General features: G+C 47.1%; 2 long non-coding RNA genes across 4 annotated transcripts in view; one reads left to right on the plus strand and one right to left on the minus strand.

Moving 5' to 3' along the window:
- Positions 1–4,301: 4,301 nt before the first annotated feature.
- The window catches only part of LOC113260911 (uncharacterized), a 124,270-nt gene continuing 109,066 nt past the window's right edge, over positions 4,302–19,505 (minus strand). For both annotated transcript variants that reach the window (XR_007191163.2, XR_008959199.1), the window contains one exon: positions 4,302–13,939. This is a non-coding gene — a long non-coding RNA (uncharacterized LOC113260911). The remainder of the gene's footprint in view (positions 13,940–19,505) is intronic.
- Positions 7,113–15,577, plus strand: LOC130543696 (uncharacterized). Of its 2 annotated transcripts, XR_008959200.1 has the most exons (5): positions 7,113–7,367; positions 8,525–8,637; positions 10,377–10,459; positions 11,967–12,049; positions 13,263–15,577. It is a non-coding gene; the product is annotated as an uncharacterized LOC130543696 (long non-coding RNA). The 2 variants fall into 2 exon arrangements; XR_008959201.1 differs by lacking the exons at positions 7,113–7,367; positions 8,525–8,637 and having other exon boundaries at positions 10,264–10,459.

Raw genomic sequence — 19,505 nt, forward strand, 5'->3', positions numbered from 1 at the left:
GCCTTGCACGTTTCATTGTGTGACAGTGGCCAGCAGCAATCTTTAACTTTTAAGAATTGGTGGAAGCTCTTTAATTAGGAACATTAAAAACCAGAAGAGATTCAACATCAAAAGGAAATAATGACAATTTTGAAATAATAACACTCTAAGTTGGAGTCCTTTCACAGTTCTGAAAGGTCATGGGTATGCTCACATTTATTCTTTGATTTTTTAAAACCTTTCATGGTGGTAATTCTCAAGCATACACAAAAATAGAGAGAGTAGTATACTGAATCCCTATGAACCCAACATCCAGGTTCACTGATGGTCAGCTCAGGCTCAATCCTGTCTCATCCGTAACATACACACCTTTCTGTCTGAACCTCTCTGGATTATTTTGAAGCAAATCCCAGACACTATATCATTTCATCCATAAATCTTTTAGGATATATCTCCAAATGATAAGATTTCTAAAAAATTACATCTAAAAACACTTGAAATAATTCCCTAAATGTCACAAAGTATCCAATTAGTATTCAAATTTCCCTCAAATGTTTATAACACTGTGTTTATAGCTGCTTTTTTGAAACCAGGGTCTAAAAATTTCCACCCATTGCATTTGGGTGACATGTTTCTAGGCTCATAATCTACAGCCCCCTCCCCTCTTTTCTTTTCTTTCTACAATTCCTTTGTTGGAGACACCTGGTTATTTATCCTGCCGAGTTTCCCACGGTCTGGGTTTTGCTAATTTTGTTTCCATGCTGTTGTGTAAGATGTTGCTCTGCCCCTTCTGCCCTCTAAACTGAAGGCTGAATCTAGCGGTGTGAGCTGATTCGAGTTCCATCTCTGTTGTTGTTGTTGCAGATGTGTGACAGACGCTGTTATGTGCTCTCACCGGGAGGTTCACCATGCCTGTCTTTTTGTCACGGGAGCAGCCATCATTCATTCTTAAAAACGAAATCTACCCCGATCTTTTTCTGGGGTGATAATATATCTATTTTCAAATATTTACTGAACACACCTCCAAGTTTGATTGTGGTCTTAGCCCATTTTCGTTTCCGTAAGTTAGGCTGCATTCTGTAAGCATCGGCTTCCAAAATGCCCATTAATCACGCTACCGTGTCACTCATCCTGCAACAACGAGATGCTTACGCTTGCCCCATTCTTCCTTCTGCTGCCTCCTGCCCCGCCCCCACTTCCTCTAGGAAGGCGATAGGGATATCTTGACGGTGCATTTGGTATCTTTTTAAAAGACTTATTCATTTATTTGAGAGAGAAAGAGAGAGAGAGAGAGAGACGTCGCTGAGGGGGCAGGGGGCGGTGCGGAGGGAAAGAATCTCAAGCAGACTCGCCGCTGAGCTCATGACCTGAGCCGAAATCAAGCGTCTGTGCTCAACCGACCAGGCCACCCAGGCGCCCCGCATTTGGTATTTTATAGCCATTCTTCTGGGGTATTGTCTTGTTTTAACATTTTTCTCTGCTTGTCCCATAGCGCCTTATCTTAACCTGCCTTCCTTTTCTTTCTCGTTCTTACTTTGCCCCCACATGGTATTCCCAGTACAGGAACATATTTCATTTCTTTGCTGCTGATAGCTAACGTTCCACCAACGGGAGGTCTTGTCTTAGCTTCTCTTTGGTTTGTCTCCAGCTTCTTACCTAATCCAGGAGACATCGAGCGTTCCCTCCTGCTTGAAACACCTTTTCTCTTCCAGGCACCCCTCTCTCCTGGTTTACCCCCTGCCTCTCATCTTACTCCTCCTTAACCTCCTTCAAAGTCACCTCCTCCGCCACCCGTTCCTGCTGCCCAGGTTTTTGCCCTTGGCCCTCTCCGTTCACATGACGCTGAGTGATCTGATCCACCCGTTGGTTTCAAGCACCAACACAGGAGGATGACTCCGAATTCCAGAACTTCAGCCAAGGCTTCTCTTCCTAGCTCTAGTTGTATATCCAACTGTTACCTAGAAATCACTCTCAGATAATTCCTTGGTAGGTACAGAGCAGAACCCATTACCTTTCATTTCTAGCTGGCCGTCCCCTCTAGCCCCAAACCTGCCTTACCTCCCTCTCCAACCCTGTAAATTGCACCGCAATCAACCTCAATCATGAGATCAGAAACCTGGGCTCCTCCTAGATGCTTTCTTCCATCAGATCTTATTCTTGCTTTCTCATACTTGTCCCTCTTCACCATTCCCATCACCTCATCATTGCCCACTTTGCTTGCTTCCTTCCCGCTTTGTGCCTCCTCCATCCATCTTTCACACGGCTACTAAATAATCTCCCTGAAACACAAATCTGAGTTACGTCATTTCTCATCTGAAGTCCAAACTCCTTGATACCACAGTCTTTGCTCCAGCCTTGGTCACTGTCTCTGTCGCTGCCAAGATGCACACCCCCAAACTTCCTATGCAGTAACCACGTCAGTTTCCTCACAGAGCACCCTTCTCCTAATACGGCAACTATTTTCAATTTTTGCACAAGATATTTGCTCCTCCTCTTATGTCATATGCCATTTCGTGCTGTTACGTCTTTGTACACGCTCTCTCATTCTCCCCACCCCTGCCTGGCCCCTCTTCCACCTCGGTAGTTCTTACTTCTCTTTTAAGGCTCAGCTCAGGCCTATTTCCTTCAAGAAGCCTTTTTCTGAAAGCACATGTAACTAAACGCCTCTCCTCTGTGCTCCTAAATGTCCCTCCGTTGCTTCTGTCCTGGCGCCTACATGGTTTAGTATTGGTTTACTCGCCTCGCTGCTTGTTAAGCAATGTGTGGTAGGTCCTGGGGTTTAATATTTGTATTTCCCAACAATAGACACAGTGCCTGGCCCATCATGGGTGTTCAATGAAGGCAAAAATGAATGAAGCGTGGTCATTTCTACCTCTATACACTCCTGATCATGGTGAGTTCAGACCCTCATCATCTCCACCTGGATAACCCTAATGGCTTGCAAGCTGATTTTCCTGATTTCAGTCTCCATCCTGGTTAATTTATCTCCCGGCTCTGATCCTACCACGCCCCTCCTTAAAGGTCCACCATCCTACAATTCCAACATGACTCTTTAGTAGGGCAGGTGCCTGTTGAAATCTAGGATTGTCATACCATGGATATAAACGGTATGGAGGCAGAAAACTGGTTGAGGAACACTAGCTTGTAAAAAAAAAAAAAAAAAAAAAAAATCCAGACTCCTCAGCATGGTTCCAAAGTGCCGTGTGATTTGTTCTAACCTCCAAATAGCCTTGGACCCAGCCATCCAGACCTTCACACTTTCACCTGAACCAAAACGCCCCGGGCTCTCTGGCATTCATATCTTAGCCAAGAAGGCACACGAGGAAGCCTGGAATTCCTTTCTTTCACACGATCTCCATCCTTCAAGATCCATCTGAAATGCCACCCCTTCTGCAAAACCTTTCCTGGCTCTCTGTGTGCCCCAGCATGTTAGGAGTCCCATACACTCCTTCACTTAAGGTCCAGGCTCCAGTTTTAGTGACTGCGTTTTATATCCATGCCACTCTGCATCATGTCATAGAGCAAGGTGTGGCTATCACTCTCCCACACTAGGGTATAAAATTCTTAATGCAGATGCAAGGGATTTATCTTACTCATTTTTGTAGCATTACCCTTGCCTACTCCCTCCTCTGGCCCCACGCACCCAGAACAATTCTTGGCTGTCAGCATTCTGGAGATCCAATTTGCATTTTTCTCAGTAAAAGTGGCTTTTCTCCTGCAGCCCAAAGTTACTAGAACTCACCACGTCCTCCATGGGTGAATGCTAATTCCCCAAATCTCTTGCTTCTCCTTTTCTACCCACAGTGGACCCTTGGCTTCATCTCACCTTGAATCCCCACATTCTTCACATTTCCTTCCGCCAGAACTTTCCTTTGCTGGGAAAGAAACATTCTACCCCAATCTTTCTTGGAAATATAATATCTTAGCATGCTCAAGATTTCTTCCATCACATTCCCCTATACGCGTCAGACGCCACATCTGTTTCCTTGAAGAGGCCAAGCATACCTTGCATAGCCTGCTTTCATAGTTTGAGCCATTAATGCTGCCTCATTTCTGCCCCCACCCCCTCCAGAACACCATCTTCTCTTTTTTTTAGGTCTTGACTTTTTAAAAATTCTTATCCTCCATCCACTCTCATGTCCTGCCAACACAACAATGGAAAACGGACTCCTCTTGTCGCATTAAGGAGCCTTGTGCAGAGAAAGCCCCGGCTTTAGTATTCCAGCCTTCTTCACCAGACCTCAAGTGTCATTGCTGCCCTTAATCACATTTATTTTATTGCATCTATAAAGCAATAAAATATTCCAATCCACACACTGTGCAAACAGTTGGCTGCAGCCAGCTATAACTTAGGAAGATTGAAAGCGGGTTCCCAGGCTATCGGATGAGGTGGGTTTGGGTTGCAGAGGGCATTTCTCCTGTGCTTTTCCTGTCCTCTCACCTTGCTGAGGGTCCCTCCGTTGCCTGAGCTTTTTTCGATTTGCTTTTGCATTGTGCTTCCTATCCATCTGGATTCGAATTGGGCCCTCTTTCCCCTTTCATTCTCTTTAAATTGCTTCTGCCTTGCACATCCCAGTCTCTGCTGATGTGAACAGTCTCCAGTCTCTTCTCTGCATGTTCACTGGAGATTCTGTATGGTCCATTTACTGCCATATGTCTGCAGAGGGAGTACAGCACAGGGATCAAGTGTCCTGTCTGCGGCATCAGGCTGCACTGGAATGTTCTGCTCTGCTCTGCCACTTTCTAGTTGTGCAATTGTGGGCGAGTTGTTTAACATCTCTGAACCCCAATTTCCTCATCTGGAGAGCAGGGCTAATAGGACTACTTAGCTCATAATGAACATTAACATTAGCAGTCATTATCATGGGCTCTTTGGCTCCAACTAGATGATGAAACATAGGTTTTTCCTGCAGCACTTGCATGCTGTATAGGTTCTTAATACATCCCCTCCACCACCATTTTTAAAACATGTGTGTATGTGTGTGTTGGGCAGGGGGTGTCTCTGGCAAAGAAAAAAAATAGTAGGTTGGACATTCATCTCTATCTTGAACCATTTGACCCCAGGATTCAGGGCTCTGTGAGGTTTCTGGATCTATCTGTAGGCTTTGGAGCCACCAAGGATGCCTTTGGAATCTATGCTTGGTTTGCTAGACTCCCCTGAGAGTAGAGGAGGCCTTAGTACCCCTATTCGAGATAGGGTGGAAAGATCCAGTACTCTTCTCCTTCTGTGAGGTGTCACCAGTTCTCCAGGAACAAACAAGAGCTCTAACTTCCAGGGGAATCCCATAATCCATTAAAGTTTTTAGAACTGCATCCAAAATAAGCACAAAACCAGGACAACAAGCTCCCTCAGCCAATTTTCCAAGGACCAGGAAGCTAGATCCTCAGTTTGGGCAGGAAAAAAAAAGATTCAGAAAGTTGGGTGACCTGGGTATATTTGCTGTGTGACTCTAGGCAAATCAGTTGCTCTCTCTGAACCTTGGTTTCCAGATCTAGGAGGAGAGGGCTGGATCTATGTGGAGGCTGGGGTTTATTGATCAGTAAGATCTATACCACCCTGACCATTCTGTGACTCTACAAAGCAGTTCGTCAGCCAGGCTGGTCAGGTGCCTCACAGGCAGCCATACCCATCCTGATTTTGCAGTATAGCAATGACTTCAAATATTTTCTCTAATTGTCAAAGCACATTCAGAGAATACTGCTAACTCAAAAGTGGCTCCTGCCCACTGACAATAATGTTGGCTGATTTGCTTGGTGGGTTCAGTTGCAGCCTTCCTGGTCAGTGCCCGATAGAATGCTGTGATGCTTCTCACACCCTCATCCCCAGCAGCTGGCCAAGCTCAGCTTAGGAGCAAAGCTTTTTACTTGTTTAACCAGCACTTAGGTGGCACTATTCTAAGACGATGCAAATATCAATTCATTTAATGTTCATAACCGTATGAATTGAGGATTTTTATTATTCCCCTTATACAAATGGGAAACTGAGGCACAGAGAGGTTAGGTGGCCCAAGACATACAGCCAGTGAGTAGACAATCTAGCTCTTAACTCTAATTAAGCTGCTGCTGTCAGCTGCAGGCTCATGGGGGGAGTGGTAAGCATTGTTGGGCACCCATATTTCTTCCCAACTTTACTGTCTTCAGTTTCCAAGGGCCCATCAGAGCAAATCTCTTACCAGACCTTCAGGCTTCCACCTCTAAGTGGCTATGGTATAATGGAAGATGCTCATTCTTATGGTTGAAACACGTGGGTCACATTCCCACTCTACGTTTACTGGTTCTGTGACTTCAGACACCCATCACCTGCCTCCACTAGCTCGTTTGGAAATAAGGCTATTGGTACCTGCTCAGCAATAGAGGGAAAGTCAACAGACCACAAATGCTGAAGTATCTTAAAAATTATAAAAAGTGAAATAGAACTGAAGGGATAATTGGGACCATCTGGCCTCTTGCATGTTACAGTCACTTATTACACATTTGTTGAATTGATCACAGATAAGAAGCAACACAAAAATGAGGAGATGCATGAATGCGTCCCACAGTCAGGGGCAGCCCTAGCTAGGTTTGCAATAGGGAAACTGAAACCATTGGTTTCCTAAGCCCATGTACCTTTAAAATGATCTGCTCTACACGGGCACATTTTCCTCAAAGAAGCTCAGAAGCTGCGTGCTTGGGAACCCATGTGTGTGTGTGTCCCGTGGAGCCAGGTGATGGGCCGGGCTCTGGGGATGGACGGTGGAGCATGGACTGCTGGGTGTGGTTAGGAGGGAAGTCTGTGTCTACTGAGGGCAACCATTCCTCCAAGTTGTCCTGCGAGCTTGGCGACAAGGACCCAAATGGGTGCTAACCAGAGCCAAGTTTTCGCTAAATCTAAATAAGAGACTTAAAATACTATTTTTAATCTCTAAAAACGGAAGCTTGAAGTCAGTAGCGCCTGATTCCACCCCAGTCTGAAGGCTGTCCCCGCTGGTGACCACGGTAAGCTCTCCCGCCACTGCCAGCCCCTGGTTCTACTGTGGCTCTCGGTTCAAGAGCGGCTTGACTCTATCGACTTGAAAGGATTAGTGAGCCGCTGAATGTGGGCAGTGTCCCCTTTTCAGTGAAAAATAAATTTTTTTAAATAATAAAATAAACAGGTCCTGCTGGCTTAGAGGAAACCCTGTGAGCTTCCAGGAACCAACATTCCCCAGCCCCAGTGCATTTTCAGGAGCGGAGCACAGCCTGCGTGCAATAGCGGTGACTTGTTTAGACACCATCTGGTCCGTGTAAAGTTAGCAGGAGCGGGACCACGGGGGCAGCGAGGGCTACTGAGAAACTGCCTGTGGCTGAGGAGGGGAGAAAACACGGCCACACATACATTCAAGGAAGAGAAAGTGCAGTGCGGGTTTGAGGTGAGAAATGCGGCGTCAGCATCACTGAATCCCCAGATATTTTTATGGGGGGGGGGGTGGAAAGGAAAAAAATTACCAAAAACTCCCTAGAGACCCAGACAAAGCCACAGTGTGTTCCCATTTACCTCCAGCCTGATAGTCACACCCTTCGTGTCTTTTACAGTTAGGCTGGAACTCAGTGAGTGGGAGGCACTTATAAACAAAGCCTAGCAGAGATCACATCGCCTTCCTCGTCCTCCCCCGTGGCCTCCTCTGCCCCCCTCTGCAGAGCCAGGAGGTCAAACAACGGCTTAACCTCTTGTGTTAATTAACATTTTGGCTCCCTTTTGCAAACGAAGAGCCAGAGATCAAGGATAAATAAATCGGTCATTGGAATTGGCAAAGGAAAGCTTGCAAGCAGGCTGGGGGCTGTCCTGTGTTCTAGCCACCCAGCCCCACAGCGCGATCTGTGCGCACTGAGGCTGGGGCTGCTTCCACCTCCCGGGCTGCAAGGTTCGGCTCTCCAAGGAACACAGCATTGCTGTGCCCGCCCAGCCCCCAGCAGGGGCCGCACTTCTTGGAAGATGGTGTTCGGGGGGGGGGGGGGGGGGGGGGGGGGTGAGATGGTGGAGACTCAAATTCTAACCCACAGCCCAACTGCCCAACTGTGGGAAGAGAACCGCGGGCCCGGTCTAGACCCTCACCTCCTCTCCTAGCCTTTGCTCCCCAGGAAGGAGCCCTCTCCCTGGGAGCCCCTCACGTTCTCACTGGCTCCGAATCTGGAACTCCGAGGGACTCCATGGCTCTTGTGTGGGCCCTACAGACCACCTCTTAGCACCTCTATCTGTCCGCTTTGTGATCCCCCTCTTATTGTGGGGAAAACAATTGCCTTCCTCATGCTTCATCCTCCTTCCCCGCCCACAACCAGTGTGGAAGGTCCACGAATGTAGCTCTGAGCAGCACAACTTCAATCTACCTGCCACCGTCTATAAGACATCTAACATTTAAGTTGAATACCTCTTCAGTCAAATGTCAGCTGACCCTATTCTCCCCTTCTCTCAAGGCCAGGCTGGCTTCTGCCGATCCTTGCGTTGCCCTGCCTCCATCCAAACAGCACACCCATCTTTCACCCGGTGGTCAGCCTTATTCTTTGCCTCTTTGTCTCACCTTTCTCATAGGCGCTCCCCGGGGCAAGGGTCCTGGGACATCTTCTCTCTGCCTCTCCAGCAACCCGTGGACTCCACAGGAGCTGGGCACCCAGCTGCTGCTTTACAACTTGTCACTCCAGAAGGTATGGGATTTTGGTGTGATACCTGTGTTTCTGTTTTCTGTGTGTGTATAACTCTTGTGTCCTTCAGAAGACTGCAGAGCCGTGGTTTCAATCTACAGCATGTATAAGTGTCACTTGGACGCTCCGGAAAGCAGATGCTGGCTGCCCGCCCGCAGAGAGTTTAGGAGCTCACTGGTGGGGAGCTGGGCCTGGGAACCCAGCTCGGAGGACTGCACTCTGAGTCAGTCACTCTCACGCTACTCAGCGTAGACCAGGTCTTAGACTGCTTCTGTGTCATCCACGGGGTGAGACAGAGCCGCCCCTGGAGAAGGTGGTTGAGCTCAGGCCACCAGCTGGCTGATGAAAACGAGGTGGGATTCCCATCCTAAACCGGCCTCCCGAGCCAGCCTGCCTTCCACTGTAGGGTTAAGAATTTTCACCTGGGCCCCTCTGAATTAAATGACCTCTGCACACCACGTCAGGAAAATCCCTTAAATTCCAAGCTAATTGAGAGATTCCAGGGATAGTTAGTAAATACTTCTCCCTTCTCGACTGAGAATCAGCAAGAACAATAGTTGGCTCTCAGCCCACACAGCAAATGCATCCCGCCAGGGTTCTCTGCAACATTTCAGCTTCTACTACAACATCTATGAAAATAGAATTTTTCCGAAATAGAATTCCACCTAAAAGAGAAAGTTTTATGATACCTGGAGGCAAACCATTCAGATGTTTTGAGTTAATTTGGCATGGCTGAAAGAATTTTTACATTTGCAAAAATATCAAAGTTCATTTTCTGCCTCTAAAGAACTTTCAAACTGTAATGAATTTGGCATGAACCATGAACACCATTTCTCAATACGTGACTTTTGTGAAGACTAAAAAAAATCCCCCAAAACAAAAAACAAACAAAAAAAGAAATGGAGTGTGAACTAACATACTAACAGATTTCAGAATCACAGAAGGCTGAACGTTTTCTTAGTCTAGTCCAGACCCAGCGTTTAAAGTTGAGAAAACTAAGGCTTTGTCTTAGACATCTAAGTAGTAACAAAACAACAGCCGAAACCACGATTCTCAAAGACTACTTTATCCCAGGTAGGGGATTGAAGAGAAATATAAATGAAGTGTACGTAGGACGATAGAACTTAAAATACTCTTAGTGGGGTAAGATGTTCTATGAATGCAACATGTCTGGAGAGTGGATGAGAGGGCAGGAAGAATGACAGATTGACAGGAGATAAGGGTTCAATGTCGCAGCTTCAAAACCTGAGCAGGTCATGACTGAGCTTTAGTGTTTTCATCTGTAAAATCAAGGTAATACGTCAGCTTGTTTTAAGGATGAAGTGAAGCCGTGTATGTGAAAGAACTCTCCAATCCTATCGTCTCCGCGGTAGGACAGCACGCATAGAGTGCGTCCAGATGGTCTGCTCAGAGGGAAGTCTTCCCTTTCCTTAGTTCCTCCTGCCTCGCCACCAAAGTATAAGCCAATTTTTAATCTTTGTTCTTTCTGGCCTTTTTGTCTTCTCTGATCCCCCTTGCCCTCAAAAGAGCCCCCTTTGGCCCAGGGATGCCCATGCCCATTTCCATTCTAGATCCAGGAGAACAGAAGTCTAAGCCAATATCCCGCATTTCTGTCTCCCAGGACCTACACAGTCCGCTGACTACAGCAGCTCCTCAGTGTGAATCAAGTCCTACGGAAGGGAATAGAATTGAATGGAAAGGAATTGAATTCTGTAAATGAGTTCTATTCCTTCCCTCTCCAGACTGGTCTGCCTTAAAGAGAAGACCTAACCAAGAGGTTCTTACTGGATGAAATACAGATGAAAAACAAAACAAAACAAAAACAGTGAGTTCTACCTATTGCCAAAAAGTGGGAAAGATTTTTTTTTCTATTTATTTTTTTTAACTAGGGCTCTTCCCAGATCTATTGTCTACTTTTCCCAGGGAAAAAAACTGTCCTCTTTCTTCCAGAAGGAAGTATATAGGTTTATGTGGGAAGATGGTGTTGATTTGTCACAAGAATTTGTTTGCAAGCTCTCATTATGGGCAAAATTATCATTATTTCTCTTTGGTGGCTCTGAAGTTTTTCTAAGAGCCATCATGAGGAGACTCAGAAAAAGCAGACAGTAACTCAAAGTGATCATTTTTCTGGTTTGCTTTTGTTGTCTAGTCTAGAAACTGTGGCTCTTGCCACATTCCTATCTGTGGGTTTGGGTTGGCTCTTCTCAAAAGGAGGTTCTCACTTGAACAGCACCTCAGTACAATCCTAGCTCAGCAAAACCTCCAACAGCAGGTACAAGACACTAACTACACCTGAGTCAAAGATGTCACAAAACATTTAAATATTACAAGGGTTCATCAGCTTTGCAGGTTAGACTGTTTACACGGCAAGGGCCAGGAATAAGGGGCTGGTCTCTCCTTGGAGAGCTCAAGTCTTTGCCTGTGGGATGGACTCCCCTCACCCCTTATTGGAATACATGGAATGTTCTGGAATGTCATGGAATCCCCTGCATGCTGGCCATCCTCCTGACCTCCTTGGGATGAAGTCTTCCCTCTGTCCCTAAGGGGCAGCCTCAACACTTACATCTAATCTCCCCCCCCTTCTCCACCCACGAGAGAACGAGGCCTCATTAGGAAAGGAGGACTATACCACTATCTGACAACACATAAACACACATTTTTATTTTACTGGGAACTACTAGAAGGGAGGAGAGTGGAATCTGAGTGGTATCAGCTACTCTGGGTCATGACCGGAGCTGTGTATGTCTTCTTACCATCACTGGATATTTGTACAGGACGTTAGAGTTTACAAAATTGTCTTCACGGGCATTGTCTCATTTGATTACGGCACCCCATGACTTAAGGGAATTGCGGCCCTCATTTCAGAGATGAAGAAACAGAAACTCAGAGAAGGTCTTCAGATCCAGCGCCTTTCACCCCACTCTAGTCCCTACCCCCGGGTGTCCAGCAATGACAGAGAACAGGGAGCTGGACAAAAGTCAGGGCAGTGAACCGCCATGCCCAGCGACACCATGAAGGAAGGAAGCAAGTTCAGAGCCCCTCTGTGTCAGGCAGGGGCTGGAGAGACTACATTTGCTCACTGGCTTCCCCCAGCTCCGGCTTCCTGGGTGCAAATCCCAGCTCCAACACTTCTCAGCAGTGTGGCAGGTTATATACTCAGTCCGTGCCTCAGTCTCTCCACGTGTAAGATGAAGATACCGACATGTCCTCCTTGGAGTGTTATCGTGAGGTTTAAATTAGGAGGTCCACTAGAACACATAGCCCATGGGAAGTGAAGAGCTCACTGCACATTACCCATTATCACCGCTGTTATTTCCCCTTGTTTTACACAGGAAGGAAGAATGCTCGTGAAGATTAACATTGCAGAGATTACAGTGAAGTGTGACTCCAAAGACCTGATTTTTGCTGCCTTCAGGTATCTGTTTACTTCCTACGTTCTGCTCTTTTTCTTCCTCCTGGACCCTTCCCCCTTGGCAGTCAGCCCGTTGCCCTTCCAGGTGTTCCTGATCCTGGGCTCCCTGCAGGAGAATAATCGGAGACCCTCCTCTACGGACAGAATCAGAATTTCTGGAGCTGGGGGCCCAGAAATCTGCATTTCTTCACACGCAGAGCAGATGACTCTTGTGCACTCTGAGGAGGTCAAGAGCCACTGACCCAGAGGGACCACTTTGGCAGCTGTCACTCCGCCCGCCGTCCCTGCCTCCCCCTTCACCCAGGAAGTGCTCCAGATCTGGGTTGCTGTAAACACTCCCTCCCCTGCACAGTCCCCATCTGCTCCTTCCCGATTAGCCATGATTAGCAATACCAGGCTGATGCCAGCTCCCTCTGGGGTGACCCATCATTCAATCCACTTTGAATCATGGCTTATTGCAGTAATGGCTGACTCTGCCTCCAAATCAGGCAGGCTCATGAGAGCAGGGCACAGAGAAGCCGAGGGGAGGCAGAGGGTCAGGCAACCTCCATTCCACGCACAAAACCCACCACGCACAAAGGCACAACAACTCCCCACCTAGAAAATCGCCAACTGTACGGAGGTCAAGCCTACAAAAATGAGATAACACAACATGGCAGACCAGCACAAAAGATGAGAAACTCAATCAGTATTTGCATTAGAGTTTTATCTTATCTCGCAAGCGCAGCAGATCCCTTCCAGAGGTGAGGCCGGGTGTCAGCAACCACATGCTTTCACTTATGCCTGCTTTCCAAATAATAGTCAACGGCCCCCGCTGCCATCCCAGTGTCCACCAAAAAGCTTTTACCAAATGACCCTCTTAGCTAAGAGTGAGCCTCAAATTGCAACCCCAAGGCAAACAATATTTCTGGTTTTTTTATGGTAATTTTCTTTCCCCAGACGTCTTCTTAACTGGATTTAATCTCTGGTTATGTAAACAGTTGAAGCTATTCTAATTCCTGAGAGGATATCGATACTGGAGTGGGGGAAGATGTTGAGGGAGTGGGGAAGAATGGCAGGAAAACAAGCATTAATTATTAAACACTTACAAGATTTTAAAAATTACATACCATTTGGCACTTTTCCTCTCCAAAGTACTCTGTCCCCGTTAAAGGCAAGGAACGGCAGGCCTCTCGCTGTGGCGAATTGGCCTAATTATGTTTTCTCTCTCCTACAGTGGGAAGGATTCGCCTTCACTGGTTTAAAAACACGCTTCCTCCGGGTGGGATGCTGTGGACGGGAATGCAGTTGCCGTAGCTGCAGTGATTTGATGCAGTCTCTTATTTTACAAACTGGACTTGGAACCACTTAACAAAAGGCAGTCTGCAAATACATGTGGCAAATACGCGAATCAGCTCTACAGCCCAGAATCCTGGGCACGTTCTTAGAACAGAACAGAAACTGTTCTCAGCTTCATTTTGCTTGCTGGAGCTTGGGGCGGGGCAGCAGTTCAAGGTCTGTGTTAGGAAGGCAAGTTTGGACCTAAAGAAGTTCCCGACGTGCCTCGCCCTCCACAAATGGGAAGCGTGGGTTTACCCACCATATTTTCCATATCATTGAATTTCTGCTACAGGTTTCATGTTACTGTTACAATTATTAGGCCTTAGGGCCTGGCGAGACACCCAAAGTCAGAGGCCGAATCATCCTCAGAGACCATCTAGTCCAACTCCCTCATTTTACAGATGGGTAAACTGAGGCCCAATGGTCCAGTGTCACCATGACACACTGAGTTGGTGGCTGCACAAAGGTAAGAATTTGGGCCCTGTGAGTCTTAGTCCAGAAACCGCCACATTGCTCTTTAAGTTTACAAAGAATAGAGATAATAGGAGCACATTTTCTGAAGTCTTCATCATCCTAAAAAGGAGAGAGACAAAGAGGGTAAAGATCAAGAAACAAGCTACGTGTAACAGTGGGGCGCATAGGGCAGAGCTCAGACTCCGAGGGGGCACACAGCACGGAATTAGCCACGGAGCCGATGGGTGGACTTGGGGTTTAGCTCATCTTGCTGAACCTTAGCCTCGTCTTGAAAACAGAGATAACAGTGCCTACTTAACGGGGTTGTGTTAGGATTGAAGGAGATAATACTCAGGTCCTGGCACACACGAAATACTTCATAAATGTTGGCTCTTGTTACAACCCCAGTGCAGACGTCCAAGGACTTTAATAGACTGCCAAGGCATCAGTCCTGGGGGGCCTGTCCTTAAGCCAGACTTCCTCCTTGCCAGCTCCTCTTTCCGGTCCAGGACCCTGGCTGCCCACACCCTCCCCTCCATCCCTCCAAACAGGACAGTCATGATGATGTTAGTGTTCAGCTCTGCGGATCTTTCCACAGGGGAGGCAATGTACTGACTAGAAACGAAGCTGCAGATGGACATGGGATAAAGAGTACTGGTAAAGAAATGATAGCGGGAAGGTTAGGAGAAAACTTACGGGGTGCCTTGCATCTGTTATCACACGCTAAGTCATGTAATAAAACCTTTATAGTATAGGGAATATGAAATACAACCCGCAGCATGCCAGTCTCTACGGGCATTACACTGGCCACAAAATGAATGCCCATTACTTCTCTCTTCCCTTGCCTAAGTCATTAGACACCCCGGCTTCATGGGGAAGGTAGGTTTTCTCCCCTCCAAGACCGTTACAACTGTCCCTGCGAAGGTGACTGACGTGGCATTCTAATCACTAGGTCTCTCTCTGCTCAGTTACTGTGCAATGATAATTAATATTTATAAAGATGACCCTGGTTCAACACAGAAAGATCACATTAAGATTCATTCAATATAAATACGATGTTAATACACATAATATTAATTCAATAGCGCTTGCACGAGAAGCACATTTGACCGTGTTCTGAGGCTCCGAAAGCCAGCTGTCCATCCATGGTGCATATTAACCAGAACGCCCTATTTTCTGGCTCTACCAGAAAAACGATTCACTCTTTTTCTTAACTCCAGATCTGTAGTTTTCCTTTCGAGTCCCCACTTATCTTCTTGCGAAATATGTGCCCAAAAGGACAACAGGATAACATTTTCTCAAGCCCGTATTTGTTTTGCCGAGTGGATCCCTGATGCTGGCCGCCGCCCAGCTGCTGGAGACCCTGGGGGCTGAGAGGCTGAGGCTCCACGGTCATCGCAATTCAAACCCCAAAGCACAGCGGATTTTCATCTGGGTTTCAGAGGAGTCATTATCTTCATTTTGTTTCTGGACACTGGCGCTGACCCCCCGAGATAAGAACAAACAGAATGTGTTCTGTCTTCCCAAAGATGCTACATCAGCATGTATTTCCCACTTAGAGCTTTTAAGCGTTTGACTTACACATATATGAACACCCCCAGTGGACCGTTTGGGTTTGGTTTAATCCCCGAGAAAACTGGCATTAAAATAGACCTTTTCCCGGCAATAATAATCTCGTTTACGATAAATTATTCTATTCTCAGTAACTTTGAGACACATGAGAGCTTTTATGTAATAAAGAAGCCATTTATTTCCGAATATTTTAATGCATGTTTCCATATTTTTCTCATTTTTAATGCAAGGGCCATGGACAGTCCTGTAAGAGAATGTCTCTTAAAAGCAAATTTATGGCAAATGTTCCAGTGAAATGGGCGGCAACATGCATCATTGCACCACTCTACCACCGAGAAGAAGGGGGCAGAGATGTTCTAATTCTCATTTATGCGCATAAAATTGTAACCTCTACAGAGAAAGACAATGTTATTGGGTAAATTGATAAGGGATGGAAGACCTCTGGTCAATCTGGGCTCCATCCTTTGCTCTGCTGTATGTACTTAGCTATTGCTTGGTCTCGTGGGCCACATCTGAAATACGGGAAGGACGCGAAGGCACAGACGCTGGGGGAGATCATCATGGCTCCTGAGAAAATGAAAGTCAAGTTGGAGCCTTTATGTATCAGCTGGAAAGAGAAGCTGTTCTGAAAGGGCAGAGAAACAAGGAGCAGAGAGAATGGCCTTTGCTAGAAGTTTGATTATTTTGATTTCCTAAACTTTCATATTAGAGCTTCTCATTTGGGTGCCGTCTCTCTGAAACACCACCACGGTACGATGGTGGTTCTCCACTGGGAAGGTAGTAGCAGGGTCTGGAAGCAGAGACAGTGTCAGAAGCAAAATGTACACATATCTCTGGTTCTGGATCCCTGAACTGAGCGGAACAGCACTGCTGGGACAGGAAGCCAGCCCTCATGGACAGCTTACCGATGTTCTTCTGATAGAGAGCTCTGTGCATTTTCCGGACAGGATTTCTGTCCATCAGTTATACGAAGCCTTTGTCTTTAGTCTAGCTGGTTTGAAGTCACCCTCTGGATAAACCACAAATGGGCTGGGCAAAGAGTCTAGAGAGCAGGGATCTAGTTTTAGCTCTGGCCATTTTGGCCTTGGGGATGTCACCCAACACTGCTCTAAATATCACCGCCAGGCCTTCCAGTGCCCTTGCCAGCACCTGGAAAAGGTGAACATATAACCAGATAAGAGGGGAAGGATAAGTCAGTACGGGGCTGATCTGGTGAAAGAAAAGCTAGAAGGAGAGAGTAACCCAGGCACCGCCCTCCTCTGTGCGCCAGGCCCTGTGTCACGTGCTAACGCTGTTCGGACGGAGACCTCTAGTAGGAAGTGTCTAAGGAGGCTGGGGTCATGCGGACCGACTGTCTGCTACCGTAGTGAGTAGTGTGTATGCTGCCGAGCCCTTGCAATGAGCAGTGCCAACTAAGATGTTTTGTAAGTATAAACTACATACCAGTTTTAAAGATTTAGTGCAAATTTTTTAAAAAATAAGTTACCTCATTAATAATTTTTAAATTAAATATTTGTTGATCTGATAATGTTTTGGACATTGGGTTCAATAAAATGTACTGGTAAAACGAATTCACCCCTTTCTTTTTTCCTTGTTTAAATGGGTGACCACTAGGGTGCCTGGGTGGCTCAGTCAGTTAAGTGTCTGCCTTTGGCTCAGGTCGTGATCCCAGGGTCCTGGAATCGAATCCCGAGTCAGGCTCCCTGCTCAGTAGGGGAAAGTCTGCTTCTCCCTCCCCTACTCCTGATTGTGATTTCTCTCACACTCTCTTTCTCTCAAATAAATAAAATCTTTTAAAAAATGAAACCAAACAGAATGAATGGGAGACCACTAGAAAAACACAAAGTTCTCTGTGTGAGGCTTGACCTTAGGGCTCTCATTATACAGCTGGTGGCTGCAGGCTCACACTATTAGACTCAGGTCTGAAGTCTAGGAGGGGAAACGAAGACCTCTGACTGAAGGTAATCATCTGCGGTTACCCAGGACCTCACAAAGGTTCCAACGCTCCTCATATGGAACAAGCCTGTGAGTTGCTGAATGTCAGTTTGCAGCCACAGGGCTACAGCAATGGCACAGGCTTTGACCAAGGGCCACCGGGAAGACCTCAGCGTCCTCTCCAAATGGAGCGAGGAGCTGAGTCCCTGTGCAACCAGGAAAGTGGTGATAGGAAAATGCGCGGTGCTCCAAAGCCACGTGAAATGGCTGCAGGGGGGAGTGGGGCTAAAATGTGGGCAAGGAGAGAAGGACCTGGAGAAACCAGGAACCAAAAGGAATCTGTGTCTGCACTTTCCAACCTCGAGATTTCAAACACCGAACAGGAATTCTGTTGGTAGTAAAGCGGGCAATCATTGCATCCTTCGGAGTGCCCAGTCTAGTGTGAAGTGTTGCCATGCTTCAGCCCCTCGAATCCTATGAAAAGCCCTACTAGGCAGGCATTGGGATTATCCCATGGTATGAATATAGAAACTAAGCCTCGGAGCATTTAATGACATGCTAAGTTTTCACATCTGCTCAGTGGCCGAGCTGGGGCTCGAAGCTGGGAGTCTAGTCTACCCATACAGGCTATGGTCTACACCAATGCACAGCTCAAAACACAGGGGATCCAATCTCAGGAGGTTCAGGGGGCCTTGGCGAGAAGACAAGGGTGGGAGCTACAACCCAACCAAATTCCCTGGAGTCATTTTCAGGACAGTCCTAGGAGCTGGGAACACAAGGAGAGGAGATGAAGGTAAGTAGCTGGGAGCTGAGAGCCCCTGTTTGGGGCACTAAGCCAGAAATGCAGGTACAACATAGCCACCGAGGGTGTGGACTCTGGAGGCCACTATCTGGGTTTGAATCCGACTGTGACCACTTCCTAATTAGGTATCCAAAGACAATTCCCCAAGTTATAAAGTTGGTTAATTCTAGCAGCCGCCTCGAAGATCTACAAGAATTAAATGAGATAGATGCCTGGAAAGTGCTCAGTAAGGCACGTAGTGAGTCCAGCAATGAACACTGGCTAGTCTTACAGCAGGGCGGCTTTAGGATCAAGCTGTCAAGTCTGGCTGCCAATCACCCTTATTGCCACCTGCCCCCCATAGGTATGGGGAGTCAGCATGTTTAGAGTCATGAAATGTAGAAGTACTCATGAGCAAACCAGCTCTGCTCTGTGCAAAAGCAAAGTGCTGTAGACGAGGGCCTTCTTCCTCAGGAGATGACAGAGTGTTGAGATGCTTAAGGACGCCTCCTAGATGCTTCTCAGTGTAAAAGTTCGGGTCAGTTTGACCTCCTTTAGCCCATAGTTAGGAAAGAGCAATTTGCCCTGAGCAGGCAAAGCATCTTTCTAGAGGAGAGGACTCGCCAGATCCCCCAGGACAGCCCCTTGTCGGCAGAGCTCCGTGGCCTGGCATAGCGAGGTGGGCCAGCAGTGTGGCCAGGAAAGGCCGTAGTGGAGGCCAGGTGGGCTGGGCCAGCACACAAGGAAAGGCAGGACTGAAGAGCCTCTGCTCTTGGTGGTCAGGCAGTAAAATGGTCACAACAGGCCACAGAGAAAGAGGACCCTGGGGAGCTTCTGGAGGCTTCTTAAATAGAAACTCTTTCCACTTATAGTTCATGTAACCCACGTCCTTAAATCCGGAAGGGATGTTTAGAAGCCAGAGATACCTAATTGTGGTCTTCCAAGACTTGGTGCATCTTCTAGGCGGTGTTACTCTGAAGCTCAGGCCAGGCTGACCACACAGGAGGAAATGCGATTACGGTCAGTGGAAGTGAGAGCGCTGGCCGCTGAATTACAGAGGTGCCAGGTGCTGGTTCACCTTGGATGGGAACAAAGGAGAAAGGGAATCTGGGGCCAAACTTTTAAGGGTGGTCTCTCGTTCCTTCCTTTTTCTCTAATGAAAGACTATATGTGGGGCACCTGGGTGGCACAGTCAGTTCAGTGTCCAACTCCTGATTTTGGCTCAGATCATGATCCCAGGCTCAGGTCATGATCTCAGGGTCATGAGCATGCTGGGCTCCATGCTCAGCAAGGAATCTGCTTGAGTTTCTCTCTCCCTCTCCCTCTGCCCCTCCCCTCCTCACACTCACTCTTGCTCCCTCTCTCTCAAATAAATAAATAAATAAATAAATAAATAAA

This window comes from Ursus arctos, unplaced genomic scaffold (assembly GCF_023065955.2).
Source record: "Ursus arctos isolate Adak ecotype North America unplaced genomic scaffold, UrsArc2.0 scaffold_15, whole genome shotgun sequence".
In the NCBI taxonomy this organism is placed as follows: domain Eukaryota; kingdom Metazoa; phylum Chordata; class Mammalia; order Carnivora; family Ursidae; genus Ursus; species Ursus arctos.